We start from the raw sequence: 21,532 nt of genomic DNA on the forward strand, positions 1-21,532 counted from the left end.
TAGGCCCGATTTTTCTCTTGATATCCAGAAAAATCTATATCCTTAGAACTACTCTTATTATCTAACCTTACTCTTGGGGGAATGTTTTTAACCACTGCTTCATTATCTTTAATAGTTGCAGGACTATCCAAGATTTTAATTTTTTCTACAGTCCCATCTCATAAGGTATATATATTTTCTCAAGAAACTTTTCCATGTTGTCTAAGTTTTCAAAATTGTTAGTGACTAGTTGTTTTGTTACTGCTTAGTTATATCCCCCATTATATTCATAATATTGATTTTTATTTTTCCTCTTCTCTTGATTTGTCTTGCCAGAGGTTTGTCAGGGTATTTAACATACTTCTATTAAGTATATCTATGTCAGCAGGGGTAGCATAAATATGACAACATAATAAGCAAGCTGGTCCTAATGGATGTGAGTTCTGGATTGAATAGTTAGGAGATAGTGTTGTTTGTAGTTTATTGAAATATTAACATTAAATGTATTAGTTCAAGGTATGTAAAAATGTTACATATGTATATATTGATAAATAATCACCAAAATAAATTTAGTTAACATTCATAACCTCACATAGTTACAAGAGTTTTCTGTTTGTGAGGAGAACTTTTAAAATCTACTCTCCTAGCCACTTGCAAATATTCAATACAGTATGGGTAATTGTAGTTACCATGCTGTACATTATATCCCCAAGATTTGTTTCTCTTATAAGTAGAAGTTTCTTTTTTATTGAACTATACATGAGACACAATGTTACATTAGCTTCAGGTGTATAGGCCTAGTGATTCAACAGTTCTATACATTATGCTATGCTCACCACCAGTGTTAACTAACATGTATCACCATGCAATGCTATTACAATACCATTGACTATTCCCTATGCTGTGCCTTTTATTCTCATGCCTTATTCATTCCATAACTGGAAGCCTGTATGTCCCGCTCCCCATTATCCATTTTGCCCAGCTCACACACCCACCTTCTCTCTGGAAACCACTAATTTGTTCTTTGTATATATGGGTCTCTTTCTGTTTTATATATTTGTTTTGTTTTTTTAGATTCCACATATAAGTGAAATCATATGGTATATATCTTTCTCTGTCTGACTTATTTCATTTAGCATAATATTCTCTAGGTCCATCCATGTTGTCACAATTGGCAAGGTCTTATTTTTTTATGATTGAGTGATATTCCATTGTATATATATTTTCTTTATTACTTTATTAATTAGTGGACACTTGGGTTGCTTCCATATCTTGGCTATTATTATAAATAATGCTGCAGTAAACATAGGGGTAACTTTTCGAATTTGTGTTTTTGTATTCTTTGGGTAAATAGCCAGTAGTGGAATTATTGAATCATACGGCATTTCTATTTAAAAATTTTTGAGGAATCTCCATACAGTTTCCATAGTGTTTGCATCAACTTACATTCCCACTAGTACTGCATAAGGATTCCCTTTTCTCCACATCCTTGTCAACACTCATTATTTCTTGACTTTTTGGTACTAGCCATTATCACTGGTGTGAGGTGATATTTCATTGTGATTTTGACTTGTGTTTCTTTGATAAGTGATGTTGAGCATCTTTTCATATGTCTGTTGACCATCTGTAATGTCTTTTTTGGAGAACTGTCTATCTAGGTTCTTTACCCATTTTTTAATCAAAAAAATTTTTTTTGGTGTTGAGTTGTATAAATTCTTTATATATTTTGGAGATTAACCCCTTATTGGATATATCATTTGCAAATATATTTTCCCATTAAGTTGGTTGCCTTTACATTTTGTTGATGGTTTCTTTCACTGTGCGAAAGCTTTTTATTTTGTTACAGCCTCAATAGTTTATTTTTGCTTTTGTTTCCCTTGCCTGAGAAAACATACATAAAAATATGTGGCTAAGACCAATGCCTAAGAGATTACTGCATATGTTTTCTTCTAGGAGTTTTATGATTTTGGGTCTCACATTTAGATCTTTAATGCATTTTGAGTGTATTTCTTATGTGTGATGTAAGAAAGTGGTCCAATTTCATTCTTTTACATGTAGCTGTCCAGTTTTCCCAAAACTATTTACTGAAGAAACTTTTCTCCATGTGTACTTTTGCCTCCTTTGTTATAGATTAATTGATCTTACGAGTGTGGGTTTATTTCTGGCCTCTCTCATCCTGATGCATTGATCTATGTCTATTTTTGTAGCAGTCCCATACTGTTTTGATTAGGATAGCTTTATAGTCTATCTTGAAATGTGGGATTGTGATATCTCCAGTTTTGTTCTTCTTTCATAAGTTTGCTTTTGTTATTCTGGGTCTTTTGTGGTTCCATACAAATTTTAGTATTATTTGTCTAGTTCTATGAAAAATACTGTTTTTGTTTGTTTGTTTTAATTTTAGAGTACGAGTAGGGGAAAGGAGCAATGGGAGAAAGAATCTTAATATGCTAAGCATGGAGCCCAATACAGGGTTTCATCCCATGACCCTGGGATCATGACCTGTGCCAAAATCAAGAGTAGATGTCTGCTCAACTGACCTAGCTAGCGAGGTGCCCCAAAATGCTGTTGGTTTTTTTAATAGGATTGCATTGAATATGTAGATTTCTTTGGATAGTATAGACATTTTAATGATATTCATGCATTAACATGGTGTATCTTTCCATTTGTGTTGTTTTCAGTTTCATTAATATCTTATAGTTTTCAGAGTACAGGTCTTTCACCTAATTATTTATTCCTACGTATTCCTTTTGATGCATTTGGAATTGTCTGCTTAATTTCCATTCTGCTACTTTGTTATTAGTGTATAGCAATGCAACACATTTATATATGTTAATTTTGTATTCTGTGACCCTGCTGAATTGATTCATCAGTTTTAATAGTTTTTTGGTGGAACCTTTAGAGTTTTCTATGCATAGTATCATGTCATCAGCAATTAGTGACAGCTTAACATCTTCCTTACCAACTTGGATGCTTTTTATTTATTGTTTTCTAATTGCTGTGGCTAGGACTTCCATTACTTTATTGAATACCAGGGGCAAGAGTAGATATCCTTGTTTTGATTCTGATCTAGAGAAAAAGCTCTATTTTTCCCTACTGAGTATGATGTTAGCTGTGGGTTTGTAATATCTGGCTTCTACTATATTGAGGTGTGTTCTCCCTAAACCCACTTTGTTGAGACATTTTGTCTTGAATGGATGGTGAATTTTGTCAAATGCTTGTTCTGCATCTATTGAGATGATCATATGATTTTTATCCTTTGGGTTTTTTTTAACATTTATTTATTTTTGAGACAGAGAGAGACAGAGCATGAATGGGGGGAGGGCCAGAGAGAGAGGGAGACACAGAATCCGAAGCAGACTCCAGGCTCTGAGCTGTCAGCACAGAACTGGACGTGGGGCTCGAACTCACGGAGCGCGAGATCATGACCTGAGCCGAAGTCGGACGCTCAACCAACTGAGCCACCCAGGTGCCCCTTTTTTAAAAATTTTTTTTAACAGGATTTTTATCCTTTGTTAATGTGGTATGTCACGCCGACTGATTTGTGAATATTGAATCATTCATGCATCCCCTGAATAAATTCCTGTTGATTGTGATGAATCATTTTTTTTATTGTTGTTGAATTCAGTTTGCCCATCTTTTGTTGAGAATTTTTGTATCTGTGGGCATCTGGGTAGTGCAGTCAGTTAAGTGTGTTACTCTTGATCTCGGCTTAGGTCATGATGTCACAAATTGTGGGTTCAAGCCCCACAGTGGGCTCTGTGCTGATGGCAAGGGGTCTGCTTGGGATTCTGACTCTCCTTCTCTCTGCTGTTCCACAACCTGTTCTCTCTCTCTCTCTCTCTCTCTCCCTCTCAAAATAAATAAATAAACTAGTAAAATTCCTTAATTTTTTTTTTTAATCTGTGTTCATTATGGATATTGGCCTGTAGCTTTCTTTCCTTGTGGTATCTTTGTCTAGTTTTGGTATCAGGGCAATGCTGGCCTTATAGAATATATTTGGAAGTCTTCCTTCCCCTTCTATTTTTTAGAATAGTTTGAGGAGAATAAGTATTAACTTAGTTGGTAGAATTCACTTGTGAACCCATCTGTTTCTGGACTTCAGTTTGATGGAACTTTTTTCATTACTGATTAGATTTCATTACTAGTAATTGGTCTGTTCATATTTTCTGTTTCTTTCTGATTCAGTTTTGTAAGAGTATATGTTACTAGAAATTTACTGTTTCTTCTAGGTTGTCCAATTTGTTGGCATATAACTTTTCATAGTAGTTTCTTATAATCCTTTGTATTTCTGTGGTGTCAGTTGTTATTTCTCCTTTGTTTCTGACACTCTTTCTGTCCTCTCCTTTTTTCTTGATAAGTCTGGCTAAAGGGCTATCAATTTTGTTTTCTGTTCAAGAACTAGCTCTTCATTGATCTTTCATATATGTATTTTTAGTCTCTATTTCATTTATTTCTGCTCTGACCTGTTATTCCCTCCTTCTACTAACACTGGTTTTGTTCACTCTTCTTTTTCTATTTCTTTTAGGTGTGAGGTTAGATTGTTTATCACAGATATTTGTTGTTCTTGAAGTATCCCTGTATTTCTATAAATTTCCCTCTTAGAACTGATTTAGCTGTGTCTCAAAGTTTTTTTAAGTTTGTTTGAGAGTGAGAGAGAGTGTGAGTGGTGGAGGGGCAGAGAGAGTGGGAGAGAGAGAATCTCAAGCAGGCTCTGTGTTGTCAGTGCAGAGCCCAACGTGGGGCCCGATCCCACAAACTCTGAGATCATGACCTGAACTGAAACCAAGAATAGGATGGACACTTAACCCACTGAGCCACTGAGGTGCCCCTGTGTCCCAGTGTCCCAAAGATTTTTGACTGTTGTGTTTTTATTTTCATTTGTCCCCATGTATTTTTTTTTTTCATTTCCTCTTTGATTTCCTCATTAATCCATAGGTTGTGTAGTTGCATGTTGGTTAGCCTCGATATATTTATGCTTTTCTTGTAATTAATTTCTAGTTTCTTACTGTTGTGGTCAGAAAAGAAGACTGATATGACTTTGGTATTCTTAAAAATACTGAGACTGTTTTGTGACCTAACATGTGATCTATCCTGGAGAATGTTCCATGAGCACTTAAAAAGTATCTGTATTCTGTTGGTCTGGGATAGGGTGTTTTGTATATATCTGTCTAATGGATCATTCAAAGATACTGTTTCCTTATTGATTTTCTGTCTGGGTGGTCTACCCATTGCTGTAAATGGGAAGTTAAAGTCCCCTACTATTATTTTATGATGTCAATTTCTCCATTTATGTTAATATTTAATTATTAATTTATATAATTATAAATTTAATCTATAATAAGTTATAATTTATTAATAATTAATATTTAATTTATTCATTTAGGTGCTTAAATATTGGGTGCAAAGAGAATTAAAATTGTTATATCTATTTGTTTGATTCTCTTTATCATTATGTAATTCTCTTGCTTGTCTTGTTATAGTCTTTGTTTTAAAGTCAGTTTTATCTAATGTAACTATTACTTCCTGTTTCTTTTCTTTTCTATTTGCCTGGAATATCTTTTTCCTTCATTTTCAGGCTGTATGTATCTTTAGGTTTAAAGTGAGTTTCTTATTGGCAGCACATAGATGAGTCTTTTTTTTTAAAATCAATTGTATCACTCTATGTCCTTTGAAATGTATAGACCATTTACATTTAATTATTGAAGGTGCTGAGAAAACATTCGACAAAATACACCATGCTTTCTTGATAAAAACCCTCAAGAAAGTAGGGATAAAAGGGCCATGCGTTGAGATCATAAAAGTCATATATGAACGACCCAATGCTAATATCATCCTCGATGGGGAAAAACTGAGAGCTTTCCCCCTAACGTCAGGAACAAGACAGGGATGTCCACTCTCGCACTGTTATTCAACATAGTATTGGAAGTCTTAGCCTCTGCAATCAGACAACACAAAGAAATAAAAGGCATCCAAATTGGCCAGGAGGAGGTCAAACTTTCACTCTTCGCAGATGACATGATACTCTATACGGAAAACCCAAAGATTCCACCAAAGAACTGCTAGAACTGATTCATGAATTCAGCAAAGTTGCAGGATCTAAAATCAATGCACAGACATCGGTTGCCTTCCTATACACCAACAATGAAGCAGCAGAAAGAGAAATCAAGGAATCGATCCCATTTACAGTTGCAGAAAAAACTATAAAATACCTAGGAGTAAACCTAACCAAAGAGGTGAAAAACCTATACAGTGAAAACTATAGAAAGCTTATGAAAGAAATTGAAGACACAAAAAATGGAAAAAGATTCTATGCTCCTGGATGGGAAGAACAAATATTGTTAAAATGTCGATATTACCCCAAAGCAATCTACATATTCAACATAATCCCTATCAAAGTAACACCAGCATTCTTCACAGGGCTAGAACAAATAATCCTTAAATTTGTATGGAACCACAAAAGACCCTGAATAGCCAAATCAATTCTGAAAAAGAAAACCAAACCTGCAGGCATCACAATCCCAGACTTCAAGATGTATTACAAAGCTGTAATCATCAAGACAGTATGGTACTGGCACAAGAACAGACACTCAGATCAATGGAACAGAATAGAGAACCCAGAAATGGACCCACAAATGTATGGGCAACTAATCTTTGACAAAGCAGGAAAGAATATCCAGTGGAATAAAGACAGTCTTTTCAGCAAGTGGTGCTGGGAAAACTGGACAGCGACATGCAGAAGAATGAACCTGGACCACTTTCTTACACCATACGCAAAAATAAACTCAAAATGGATGAAAGATCTAAATGTAAGACCGGAAGCCATCAAAATCCTCCAGGAGATAGCAGGCAAAGACCTCCTTGACCTTGGCCACAGGAACTTCTTACTCAACACGTCTCTGAAGGCAAGGGAAACAAAAGCAAAAATGAACTACTGGGACCTCATCAAAATAAAAAGCTTCTGCACAGTGAAGGAAACAATCAGCAAAACTAAAAGGCAACCGACAGAATGGGGGAAGATATTTGCAAGTTACATATCAGATAAAGGGTTAGTATCCAAAATCTATAAAGAATTTATTAAACTCAACACCCAAAAAAATAATCCAGTGAAGAAATGGGTGAAAGACATGAATAGAAACTTGTCTAAGGAAGACATCCAACCAACACATGAAAAAATGCTCAACATTACTCATCATCTGGGAAATACAAATCAAAACCACAATGATACCACCTTACACCTGTCAGAAGGGCTAACATTAACAACTCAGGCAACAACAGATGTTGGCAAGGATGCAGAGAAAAAGGATCTCTTTTGCATTGTTGGTGGGAATGCAAGCTGGTGCAGCCATTCTGGAAAACAGTATGGAGGTTCCTCAAAAAACTAAAAATAGAACTACCCTATGACCCAGCAATTGCACTAGTAGGCATTTATCCACAGGATACAGGTGTGCTGTTTCGAAGGGACACATGCATCCCCATGTTTAGAGCAGCAGTATCAACAATAGCCAAAGTATGGAAAGAGCCCAAATGTCCATCAATGGATGAATGGATAAAGAGGATGTGGTATATATATACAATGGAGTATTACTAGGCCATCAAAAAATGAAATCTTGCCATTTGCAACTACATGGATGGAACTGGAGGGTATTATGCTAAGTGAAATTAGTCAGAGAAAGACAAAAGTCATATGACTTCATTCATATGAGGACTTTAAGAGACAAAACAGATGAACATAAGGGAAGGGAAACAAAAATAATATAAAAACAGGGAGGGGGACAAAACAGAAGAGACTCATAAATATGAACAAACTGAGGGTGGCTGGAGGGATTGTGGGAGGGGGGATGGGCTAAATGGGTAAGGGGCATTAAGGCATCTACTCCTGAAATCATTGTTTCATTATATGCTAACTAATTTGGATGTAAATTTAAAAATAATAATAATAATAAATAAAACAAAGTAATTATTGATAGGCATGCATTTTGCATTTTATTGTTTTTTAGTTGTTTTTGTAATTCCTCTGTTACTTTGTTTCTTTCTCTCTGTTCTTGTGATTGATGACTTTCTTTAGTGTAATGCTTGGCTTTCTTTTTATTTTTTGTGTATCTGTTTTAGGTTTTTGTTTTTGGTTACCATGAAGTTCATATACAGCATCTAAAGTATATAGTAGTCTATATTAAGTTGATGGTCACTTAAGTTTGAATACATTCTTTTTTTTTTTTTTAACGTTTGTTTTATCTGAGAGAGACAGAGTGTGAATGGGGGAAGGGGCAGAGAGAGACGGAGACACAGAATCTGAAGCAGGCTCCAGGCTCTGAGTTGTCAGCACAGAACTTGATGTGGGGCTTGAACTCATGAACTGTGAGATCATGACCTGACCTGAGGTCAGATGCTTAACAGACTGAGCCACCCAGGCTCCCCAAGTTTGAACACATTCTAAAAGAACTTTAATTTTACTCCCTGCTCCACTTATGTATGTAGTCATATTTTATATCTTTTTTTATTTTGTGAGTCCCCTTAACTAATTTTTAGGATATTATTGATTTTATGACTTTTGTCTTTTAACCTTCATACTAGCTTTATGATTGATTGCTCTACTACTTTTACTGTGTATTTGCTTTTACTTGTCACAGTTTTTGCTTTCATAGTTTTCTCCTAATTATCATCTCTTCCATTTAAAGAAGTCCCTTTAGCATTTCTTGTAAGGGTGGTTTTGTGGTGATGAACTCTTAACTTTTATTTGTCTGGGAAACTCTATCTCATCTCAATTTTGAAAGATCACCTTGCGAGATAGAATATTCTAGGTTGTAGGCTTTTTCCTTTCAGCACTTTGAATATATCTTGCCACTTCCTTTTGACTATAAAGTTTCTGCTGAAAAATCAGCTGATAGCCTCCTGCGGTTTTCCATGTATATAAATAGTTGCTTCTCCCTAGCTGTTTTTAAAATTATCTTTTTATCTTTAATCTTTGACATTTTAATTATTATGTGTCTTGCTGTTGATCTCTTTGGGTTCATTTTGTTTCAAAGTTTTTGTGCTTCCTGGGCCTAGATATCTATTTTCTCCCCTAGGTTAGGGAAGATTTCAGCTATTGTTTCTTAAAAAAAAAGATTTCTGCCCCTTTTCCTCTCTCTTCCTTGGGATCCCTATGAGGTGAATGTTTGTTCACTTGATGGTGTCTCAGAAGGTCTCTTAATCTAATTTTGCTTTTTAAAATTCTTTTTTCTTTATGCTGCTCATCTTGAGTGCTTCCTATTAACCTGTCTTCCAAAATGCTGACCCATTCTACAAACACTGATGTACTATTGATTTCCTCTAGTATGTATTTCATTTCAGTTATTCTTCAACTCTGATTGGTTATTTTTTTATGTTTTCTCTTTATTAAAGTTCTCACTAAGTTTATCCACTCTTTTTCCCAGTCCAGTGAATATCTTTAAGACTATTATTTTGAACTCTTTTATCAGGTAAATTGCTTATCTCTGTTCTATTTAGTTCTTTTTCTAAAATTTTGTCTTATTTTTTTTTTATTTGGAACATATCCTGTCACCTCATTTTGATTGATTTTCTGTATTTGTTTTTATGAATTAGGCAGAACAGTTACTTCTCCTAAACTCAAAGGAATAGTCTTGTATATGGTTTTCCCCTGTGTAGACTGTGTGCCTGATGACTTTGGCTAACTGAAATGGAGCTGTGGCTAGTGTGGCCTGGGGGTGCCAGGACATTCTGTGCTGGGGCTGCTTTGGGAAGGCCTGAGCTGAATGCCCTGGTCAGGACATTTTCGGGACTTCCTGCAGAGGCCAACATGGCATGATAGCTCAGGCTGAAGTGTGTGTGTACTGGGTGGGGGTGGGGGATTGGGGGGGTCCCAGTACTCTCTGCACAGAAGATATTTTGGCAGTATAGTTGAAGCTGACAGGGGGGAAAGGGTATCCCAGAGTGCTCCACATGAGGGTGTCCTGGTAGTGGCTGGAGTCAAGGCAGATGTGGTTAGGGTGGCCTGGGGCATTCTGCACAGGGCATCATAGTAGAGCAGCAGAAACCTAGGTGAGGCATGGGCAGGGGGTATCCTGGCAAGTCATCTGGAGTTGAAGTGGTTTGGACCTAGAATGTTGCTGCAGTAATTTGGAGTGATGGCTGGAGCTGTAGTGAGTGCTTGCTAAGGATGTCTTATGTGTTGCACTAGGGCCATCTTGGTCAGGGAGCTGGGGCAGGTGTGGGCTAGGGGCCCAAGGCTCACTGAGGCAATATGCCAGCTAGGGTACCTAGAGACTGCTTCAAACGACCCTATCAGGTGGGATCATATAGTATTTATCTTTTCCTGTCTGATTTATTTACCATAAACACTATAAGGTCCACCCATGTTGCAAATGGCAGATTACCTTCCTTTTCATGGCTGAATATTATTCGTGTGTGTGTGTGTTCTGCATGTGTATGTGTATATGATAACAATTTCCTTATCCATTCATTCATTAATGGACATTTAGGTTTTTCCTATGTGTTGGTGATTGTAAATAATGCTTCAGTGAAGATGGAGGTACAGATAACTTTTCAAACTAATGATTTTATTTCCTTCAGATATATACTCAGACGTGGTATGGATCATATGGTAGTTTCATTTTTAATTTTTTGAGAACACCTCCATACTGTTTTTTGTAGTGACTGTACCAATTTATAGTTAGACCAACAGTATACAAGGGTTTCCTCTTCTCCAAATCCTCACCAACACTTGTTATTTCTTATCTTTTTGATGATAGCCATTTTAACAGGTGTGAGGTGATAACTCATTGTGGTTTTGATTACCATTTCCCTGATGATCAGTGATGTTGAGCACCTTGTGACATACCTGCTCATCATTTTTATGTTGTCTTTGGAAAAATGTCTGTTCAGATCTTCTGCTCCTTTTCAATCAGACTGTTTTTCTCTGTTGAGTTGTAGCAGTTCTTTATAGTGTTTTGGATCTTAATCCCTTATCAGATATATGATTTTAAAATATATTCTCCCATTTGGTAGTTTGGCCTTTCATTTTCCTTTGATGTACAGGTGGTTTCCTTTGGTGTACAGAAACTTTTTAATTTCATGTGGTCCTACTTATTTATTTTTGCTTTTGTTGCCTTTGCTTTGTGTCAAATCCAAAAAATCATTGCCAAGACCAATGACAAGGAGTTTTCCCTGTTTTCTTCTAAGACTTTTATGGTTTTGGGTCTTACGTCCAAGTCTTTCATCCATTTTGAGTTGATTTTTGAGTATGGTGAAAGAGAAGGGTCTAATTTCATTGTTTTGCTTCTGTCTGTCCAGTTTTCCCAACACCTTTTTATTGAAGAGACTATTCTTTCTCTCATTTGTATATTCTTGGCTCCTTCGTCATAAATTGAGTGTGTGTGTGTGTGTGTGTGTGTGTGTGTACACACACACACACACACACACACACACTCATATGGGTTTACTTCTGGGCTCTCAAATTTTGTCCTGTTGATCTATGTGTCTATTTTTATACTTAAACCATACTGTTGTATTTACCATAACTTTGTAATATATTTGAAACCAGAATTTGTGATGACTCAAACTTCCTTCTGCTTTAAGATTGATTTGGCTCTTTTGGGGGTCTTTTATGGTTCCATACAAATTTTAGAGTTGTTTTTTCTTTTCTTTTTCTGTGAAAAATGCCATTGGAATTAAGATAGGGATTACATTGCTTTAATAGTATAGACATTTTAATAATATTAATTTCCCCAGTCAGTGAGCACAGAATATCTTTCTATTTAATTGTGTCTTCTTCAATTTCCTTCATCAATATCTGATAGTTTCTGGTGTACAGATCTTTCTCCTCCCTCGTTCACTTTATTTCTTGACATTTTATTCTTTTTGCTGCAATTATAAATGAGATTGCTTTCTTAATTTCTCTGATAGTTTGCTATTAGTGTATAGAAACACAACTGATTTTTGTATATTGATTTTATATTTTGTCTCTTTACTGAATTTGTTAGCTCTAACAGTTTTTTTTCCTGGAGTCATTAGAATTTCTATATAATACATCATCTGCAAATGAAGACAGTTTTATGTCTTCCTTTCTGATTTGGATGTTTTTTATTTCTTGTGTAATTGCTTTGGCTAGGATTTCTAGTACATTGTTGAATAAAAGTGGCAATAATGAGCATACTTGTCAAGTTCTTAACTTTAGAGAAAAAGCTTTTAGCTTTTTACTGTTAATTATTTTAGCTGTAAACTTGTCATATAGCTTTTATATGTTGAGGTGTGATCCCTATATACACAGTTTTTTTTTATTATGAATGAATGCTGAATTTTGCCAAATGCTTTTTCTGCATCAATTAGATTATTGTTTGAGTTTTTGTATCCTTCATTTTGTTAATGTGATGTATAACATTAATTAATTTGCACGTGTTGAACCATCCTTGCATTTCTGGAATAAATCCTACCTGAACACAATATATGAAACTTTTAATGTATTGTTGAATTGAGCGTGCTAATATTTTCTTGAGGATTTTTGCTTTTATATTCATCAGGCATATTGGCCTGTAATTTTCTTTAGTGTGCTTGTGTGGTTTTGGTATTTAGGTAATGCTGGTCTTGTAAAAACAAGTTTGGGACTGTTCCCTTCTATTTTTTAGAAACCTTTGAGAATATTTGTATTTATTCCTGTTTTAATCTTTATTATTTCCTTGTACTGTTTTTGTTTTTTGTTTGTTTTGTCTTTTTGTATTTTACCCCTTGTACTGTTTTTGAGTTTTATTCTTCTTTTTCTAGCCCCTGTGGAGTCTTAGCTTAGGTTGTTTTAGATTTCTCTTACTTCATGAGGTAGGCCTCTATTACTATAAACTTTCCTCTTAGAAGACCATTTGCTGAATCCCAAAGATTTTGGAACATTGTGTTATCATTTTCATTTGTTTCTATGTATTTCTTTCTTTCTTTTTTTTAATAAGCTGTACACCCAATCTGGGTCTTGAACTCACGACACCAAGATCTAGAGTTGCATGCTTTACCAGCTGAGCCAGCCAGGTATCCCTCCAATGTGTCTTTGATTTTTTCCTTGATTTCTGCTTGTCTCATTCACTGTTTAGTAACATGTTATTTAATCTTTATGTATTTGTGTTCCCTTCAATTTTTTCTTTTGGTTCATTTCTAGTTTTATAGTGTCCTGGTTGGAAAAGATGCATAGTATGACTAAAGTATTTTTGAATTTGTTGAGACTTGCTTTGTGGCCTAACATGTCATCTGTTCTGTAGAATTCTCCCTGTGCACTTGAAAAAATGTGTATTCTGCTGTTTTAGGATGGAATGTTCTGAATGCATCTGTTAGACCTGTCTCATCCAATGTGTCATTCAAAGCCACTGTTTCTTTGTTGATTTTCTGTTTGGATGATCTACTGATTGGTGTAAATGGGGTTTTAATGTGCCCTCCTCTTACTATATTACTGTTGATTACTTCTTTTATGTTTGTAATTAGCTGCTTTATGTATTTCGGTACTCTTATGTGCATCAATATTTATAATTGTTACAATTCTTGTCCCTTTATGATTATGTAAGGTCAGTCTTTGTCTTTGGTTACAGAATTTGTTTTCAAGTTTATTCTGTCTCCTATAAATATTGCTATCCCTGCTTTCTTTTCAGTTCCATTTCCATGATAAATGCCTTTCCATTCCTTTACTTTCAGTCTGCATGTATCTTTAAGTCTGAAATAAGTCCTTGTAGGCAGCATGTAAATAGCGTTTGTTTTTTATCCATTCCATTATCTCTGTCTTTTGATTGGAGTGTTTAGTCCATTGACATTCAGAATAATTATTGATAGGTATGTACTTATTGCCATTTTGTTTCTTGTTTTATTATTGTTTTTGTAGTTCTTCCCTGTTCCTTTGTTTTGGTTTCTACTCTTATGGTTTGTTGCCTTTCTTTAGTGATATACTTGGATTCCTTCTCTTTATTTTTTGGCATATATATTACTGGTTTTTGATATGTGGTTACTGTTCAGTTTGTATATAACATCTTAAGCATATAGCAGTTTATATTAAGTTGATGGTTGCTTAAGTTTGAACCCACCTTAAAAGCACAAAACTTTTACTCCTCTCTCCCCTACATTTTAGGTACATGGTATCATTTACATCCTTTTATTTTGTGAATTCCTTGGCTGATTTTTAATTTTACTGCTTTTGTGCTTCCTGCTTTTACTCCTGCTTGTGGTCTTTCCTTTCTACTCAAAGAGTCCCTTTTTACATTTCTTGTAAGGCTGGTTTAGTGGTCATGAATTCTTTTAATTTTTGTTTGTCTCAGAAACTCACACCTCTCCTATTCTGAATGATAGCCTTGCTGGACAGTGTATTTGGCTGAAGGTTTTCTTCTTCTTCTTTTTTTTTTTTAGCACTTTCAATATATCATACCACTCCCCTCTGGCCTATAGAGTTTCTGCTGAAAAAATCAGCTGATAGCCTTCTGGGGTTTTCCTTGTATATAACTGTTTTCTTTTGCTGATATTAAAATTCTGTCCTCATCACCATTTTTTGCCATTTTAATTACTATGTGCCTTTAAAAAAATGTTTATTTTTGAGAGAGCATACGAGAGGGAAAGAGCAGAGAGAGAGAAAGGGAGACAGAATCCCAAGCAGTCTCCATGCTTGTCAGCATAGAGTATGATGAGGGGCTCAAAGTCACGAACTATGAGATCATGACCTGAGTTGAAATCAAGAGCAGGATGCTTAACTGACTGAGTCACCCAGGTGCCCCACCATGTGCCTTTTTCTGGACCTCCGTGGGTTGAATTTGTTGAGGGCTCCCTGTGGCTCCTGGATCTAGATTTGTTTCCTTCCCCAGATTGGAGTTTTCAGCTACTATTTCTTCAAATAAATTTTCTGCCCCCTTTTCTCTCTCTTCTCATGCTAGGATCCCTGTAATGTGAATGTTATTAAGCTTGATGGTGTTCCTTCATTTCTTCATTCTCATTTTTCATTATTATTTTTTTCTCTCTCTTCTATTCAGCTTGGTTTTTTTCCATTACCCTGGCCTCCAGGTCACTGAACTGTTCTCCTGATTCCTGTAGTCTACTATTTATTCCATCTAGTATGTTTTTAATGTCAGTTATTGAGTTCTTCAACTCTGATTGTTTGTTTTCTCTCTGTTGAAGACCTCACTGAGGTCTTCCACTCTTTTCTTAAGTCAATTATTTTTATGATCATTACTTTAAATTCTCTATCAGGCATATTACTTGTATCTGTTTCACTTAGGTCTCTTGCTGTGGTTTTGTCTTGTTCTTTCCTTTGGGACATAATCTTCTGTCTTCTCAATTTTTCTAACTCTGTTTCTATGTATTAGGAAAGTAAGCTATGTCTCATGCTGAGACATAGTGCCTTCTGAAGAGCCTCTCTGGTGCCCTGTAACGCTATGTTGCTTGTTCACCAGAACCTGGCACTTCATGTGATGTCTCTTATGTGTATTGTATGTGCCCTATTGTTGTGGTTGAGCTACATTTACCTTTAGTCCAGTCACTTTCAATGGCTCTCTGCCTGATGTGGACAGGATTTCATCTCTGTTTTGCTTGTGGGCCACTCTGAGACTGCCCTGAGCTTGAGGTGGATCAGGCCAGGCATTTATCGGAGTGCACTAGCAGTGAACTGGAGGGTGCTCTTCTTAATGTAGTTTCCTAAGAAGATTTTGTTGGTGGGTGGGACTCATAGTCAGACCATATGTCTGACCCCAGCCCCAGTCTGCTGGGGCTATAGTCAGATGAATTTGTGTGCTTTTCTTCCTCTCTCCTGGGGCAGGAGTCACTTTGGGGTCATTTTGACCCCTATCAGGGTTGCTTGCACAGTCACACTGTGGTGACGCTTTGAATGGACTTTTGGGAGGGTGTGCTGGAGGGAGCAGGTCCACGCGAGAATGCAGGAGTCAACAAGACTTGCACTGTACTGCTGTGGGAGGTAGTCTATATATTGCTGCTTTGGAAAACTCCTGCCAAGGCCAGAATGTAGGGGCTGGTCTGCAGGAGAATGTAGTGCTGGGAAGAGCTCTTAACAAGCTAGATGGAGACTCTGAATGCTGCGCTGATTCCTGCAGGTGTCCATTTTTCTAGGCTGGGGGGCAGGGGAGGTAAATGGTGCCTGCCAGCCCTGTTGTACCTGGAGAAATCTCCCAAAGATCCCTGTCCCTCCAGCACCTGCTCTGATATTAGTAAACAAATCTCTATCCTGTGTACCCCAAGTATCTTTCAAACTGCTGCTTCTATACAGTATCTCACTGGGGCTGTTATGCTGTCTCGTTAAGAGTGGAGACTCAGTTTACTTTTGCCATCCCACTCTCCTAGATATGACCCTGCTAGTTTTCAAAGTTCTAGGTGTTAAGCCACATTAATTTTAAGAACTCAAGAACTGAAGCCCCTCCGAATTTCAAAGCCAAATGTTATGGGGATTCGACTTTCCAGTGTTATGTCCTCTATGCCTGGTGTGGGGTCTGCTAGCCTTCCCTCTTGTGCCCACAGCATTGCTTCCACCCATGGACAGTCCACATGTTGGTTGGGCTCCCAACCATGTCTCCATCCTTCCTTATCCCACATGCCATTTTCTCTACATTTATCTGTGGAGAATCTTCAGGTCACTTTCTGGGTTATTTACCCAGAGGTTTGGAGGTTTGTCTGTGGGACAAAGTGCATCTAGGATCCTCGTACTCCACTATCTTCCCCAGAAACCCTAATGTATTTGCTTTCTTAAAAAGACAGCATTATGATTAGTTCTGTGTCCCAGTAGTCATTTTGATATACAAAATCAATCATTTTGAGTGGGTTTATTCCCATGGCTGGCACAGTGGTCCTATACAGAACAGATAAATTTAATAAAGGCCTTTAAGAGCCTTTACTATTTATGGGTAATAAGTGTCCATGTAAGTATTCAGATTGTCACTTAAAGAGATGTTTGGAATGGAAGTCTTCATGGATTATATATTCATCATATATCATGTTTCATTTTACTTATTGACAACTGGTTACAGGTTGTATTATCATTCATTCTGAACTGGGGTTGCATAGTCTCAAATACTTGCTTACTTTATGCATGACTAAGGAACTATTTTGGTTAAATAACAGTAATATATTGATGGTTGGAGAGGTTGCTTACATGTTCATACACAAGTTGCTTCTTTACTACTTGCTGGAAGAATATCCAACAGAGAATTAGATGAGAGAGTGGAATAGTGTTTATGAGATGATGATTAGACAGTAAAAATTCCTAAGTACAAATCAGCAGGTTGAAAAATACAGGAAAATGAGGTGAAAATAGTACATATGATAAAAATATCAAAGTTTAAATTTTGCATTAGTCACACACACACACACACACACACACATATATATATATATATATATATATATATATATATATATATATATACATACATATATATATAAAATCCTTGGATTCTAAGGGCATGGCTGACTAAGATTAATGAAGGTCACACTTAAATAGCTCAGAGATTAGTCCTTTGACATCCAGAAAGACTAAAGTCACTTATTGCCCTTGAAAATACCAGAAAATAACCTGTCTCTTTAGGCTGGCCCTTCTGAACTCTAATCAAAGCTTCTTTGTCACTTGTGGGATTCAGCTACATAGGCATGAAGCATGTCAGATACTGAGAAAGTATTCCATTTTATTTTATTTTACTACTTGACTTAGCATAGACTATTCGATCCATTACAAGAGCAACCCAAAAAAGAGAAAAACTGAGATGGTCTTAAATTAATGCTTGTTTAAAGATTGAGATTTGGACTTGTTAGTAATACTAACTCATGGAAAATACTAAGGATAGATGCATAAGGAAAGTGTTCTTGTTTATTTAGTGGGTGTCTAAGAATCATCTGGCACAGAGGTTGATTCTAACCTAATGTGCTGTGGATGATGAGCAGCATATAAGAGAGCAGCTGCGTAAGTGTGCAAGTGATTAGTCAGTATTTCCAGATCACCTCCACTGCTCTTCATTTACAATTACTTCCTTTTGGCTGGAGGATATGCTGCCAAACTGGCACCTCCTTCTCCCAGATGCCTTCTTTCTGCCAGTTTACAGGGGAGTGTTTTGGAGAAGTACTGCCAAAACTTCTTTTCCCTTCTCAGAGATTAAATAAATTACATCTGTTTAACATATGCAGTCTCCATTGGCCCAGGGAACCAGACAAAACTCTCTGGATGATGACCTCAACTGATATTTTGTCTTCTAAAAATGTATTTAGTTGTGGAGGGAATATTGCGAATGGCACAAAATCTTTGTTCTCTCTTTGGTTACAAGTATGAGCTCATGATTGGCTCTATCACTTACTGCGTGACCTTGACCAAGTCATTGAACTTTCTCTGTATCTCTGTTTTCTTCTCTATACCTTGAAGACAATACTTAACCTTATATAATTAAGGTAAATAGTGAAAGATCTCTGCTTTCTGTATTTAATGAAATACTAATCAGAATCCCATTGGGATTTTCCTTTTTCTTGCAGGGTGGGGCAATAATACTTGTCAAGTTGATCTTGAAGTTTCTCTAGGAAAGTCAAAGGTGTAAAAATAAGTTTTTGAACATTGAATGAGACTTGCCCTACTCAGTCAAAAGAACTGTAAATGTAGTATTGCAGGAAGATGCACAAATCAGCTAAAGAGAACAACAAAAGCTTATATGTAGCATATAGAATAAATATTTTAAATTAGTAGAGATATTTTGTTCAACAGGATGAAATAGCTAAATGTCCATTTGGGGAAAAAATAGCTAAAAGTTTGATCTTTCTTTTATTTTAGGCCTTAGTGATTTCCTCCTATATGAACTCGGATCCCCAAATCTCAAGGGCTTCTTTCATTTTAGAATGCATTATAGCAGTTAAAGGTTTAAAAATTATCCACCCACATAATAGATGAAGGCAGGAGTGGACAAGATATTGAAGAAGAGTACCAAGAGGTCTGTGGTTGGGATATTAAGGCACGTGTACACTTATGATGCAGGTGCAGAAAAGGGGACCAAAGGTGGATAGCAATAGGACAATGTCAATTGCGAACATTTTCTTTTGAAAATCAAGGAATCTAAAGGATGAAAGGTTTTAAATGAGGTTAGTGGAAGGTCAAACGAAGAGAGATTAAGAAGATTGAGGGCTAGAAAGAGACTGATGGATTTGACAAGTAGGATATGACCAGCTTTCTTCAAGAAAGAATTTTTCCAGTACACATATGGTTCCTGACCTAAAATGGCTTGATTTACAATTTTTCAACTTTACAGTGGTGCAACAGCAATACCCATTGAGTAGAAACCATACTTTGAATTTTGGATTTTGATTTTTTTTTTTTCTAGGCCAATGATATACAGTATGATATGATCATGATGCAGGACAGTGGCAGAATGGCTCTCTCTGCCACTGTCCAGTAATTACAAGGGTAAACAACCAATATACTTACCATCATTCTGTACACATAACCATTGTTTTCCACTTCCAGTATAGTATTCAGTAAATTACATATGATATTTAACACTGTATTATAAAATAGGCTTTGTGTTTTATAATTTTCCCCAATCTTAGGCTAATGTGAGTGCTTTGAGCACAGTTAGGCTAGGTTAAGCTATGATATTTGGTAGGTGAGGTGTAAATGCATTTTTTACTTACAATATTTTCAATTTATGATGGGTTTTTGGGAACTTAACCCCATTGTAAAGTGAAGAAGACTTGTATTAAAACTAAGCCAGATTCAGTGAGGTGACAGCAGGTTCAAAATAACAAAGAGACTCTTCCATATAATGAAAGAGATGAAACTCCAGCTTAAAGGGAAATAACTGGGGAAAAATATCCAGACTCAACTGATTTTTGAATCTGCTACTAAGTTATAATATTCTAGGTGCTAGATACTAAGCTAGATGTCACCAGTTTTCAGAACAAAGCTGCAAGGTCAATAGTTTTTTTCATTTTACAGATGAATATTTGTGAACCAACATATGACAACATTTACTAACTAGTTTTGGCAAGTTATTTAAGTAGTAGGAGTTAATTTTTTTTAATTCAAATTGACATGTTGTATTAGTTTCAGGTATAATGCATACTGATTTGTACCTAACCCCATGATGGCTGTATTTACCATTTGTCACCATATAATGTTACTACAATATTTACTGACTATATGCCCTATGCTGTGTTTTTCATCTCCATGACTTATTTTGTAACTAGAAATCTGTACCTCTTAAGCCCTTTTGTCATTTTCACCTGTTCCCCTAACCCACCTCTGTTCTGGAAAACTGTTCTCGCAGTTTGTTCTCTGTACTTAAGAGTCTGTTTTTCTTGTTTGTTCATGTGTTTTTGCTGTTGTAGTAGTTTGTTTTAGATTCCACATATAATGAAATCATATGGTATTTGTGTTTCTGTCTGACTTATTTCAGTTAGCAAAATACTCTATTGGTCCATTAATGTTGTCTCAAATGGCAAGATCTCATTCGTTATTATGTCTGAGTACTATTCCATTGTTGTGTGTATAATTGCATCTTCTTTACCCATTCCTGTATCAGTGGACACCTATATGCTTCCATATTTTGGCTATTGTAAACTATGTTGCAATAAATATAGGAGTGCATATATCTTTTCAATTGTGTTTTCACATTCTTTGGGTCAATACCCAGTAGTAGAATTATTCTATCACATGGTATTTCTATTTTTAATTTTTTGAGGAACCTCCATAATGTTCTCCACAGTGGCTGCACCAATTTTCAGTTCCACCATCAGTGAAGTGTTACTTCTTTTGCACATGCTCGCCAAAACTTATTAGATTTTTTTAAATAGGTTTTTTTAATGCTTATTTATTTTTTAGAGACAGAGTGTGAGCAAGGGAGGGGCAGAGAGAGAGTGAGACACAGAATCTGAAGCAGGCTCCAGGCTCTGAGCTGTCAACACATAGCCTGATGCGGGGCTTGAACTTGTGAACCGCGAGATCATGACCTGAGTGGAATTCAGATGCCTAACCAACTAAGCCACCCAGGCACCCCACTTAGATTTTTAATGCTAGCCATTTTGACTGGTGTGAAGTGATATCTCATTGTGGCTTTGATTTGCATTTCCCTGATGATTAATGATATTAAGGAGTGTGTTGTTGCAGTCTGTGTTCTTCAGAAAAATGTCTCTTCATGTCCTCTGCCCAATTTTAAATCTGATTGTTCTTTTGGTATTGAGTTATATAAGTTCCTTATATATTTTGGATATCAACCCCTTATCAGACATATCATTTGCAAGTATCTTTTCCCATTCAGGAGGTGCCTTTTCATTTTGTTGATAATTTCCTTCACTGTAAAAAGCTTTTTATTTTGATGTCATTCTAATAGTTTACTTTTGCCTTTGTTTCCCTTGCTTGAGGAGACCTAGTCATAAATACATGGCTGAGACTGATGTCCAAGAGATTATTCCTATGTTTTTTTAAGGATTTTAATGGTCTCAAGCTTCACATTTAGGTCTTTAATGAATTTCAAGTTTATTTTTGTGTGTGGTATAAGAAAGTAGTCCAGTTTCATTCTTTTGCATGTAGCTGTTTTCCCAACACCATTTATTGTATAGATTGTCTTTTCCA

General features: G+C 36.1%; 1 protein-coding gene across 14 annotated transcripts in view; it reads left to right on the forward strand.

Annotated features, from left to right (window-relative positions):
- Positions 1-21,532, forward strand: part of KLHL32 (kelch like family member 32) — a 244,189-nt gene that overhangs the window by 211,525 nt on the left and 11,132 nt on the right. The gene's annotated exons all lie outside the window — the stretch shown is intronic.

This window comes from Panthera leo, chromosome B2, assembly GCF_018350215.1.
Source record: "Panthera leo isolate Ple1 chromosome B2, P.leo_Ple1_pat1.1, whole genome shotgun sequence".
NCBI classification, from domain to species: Eukaryota; Metazoa; Chordata; class Mammalia; order Carnivora; family Felidae; genus Panthera; species Panthera leo.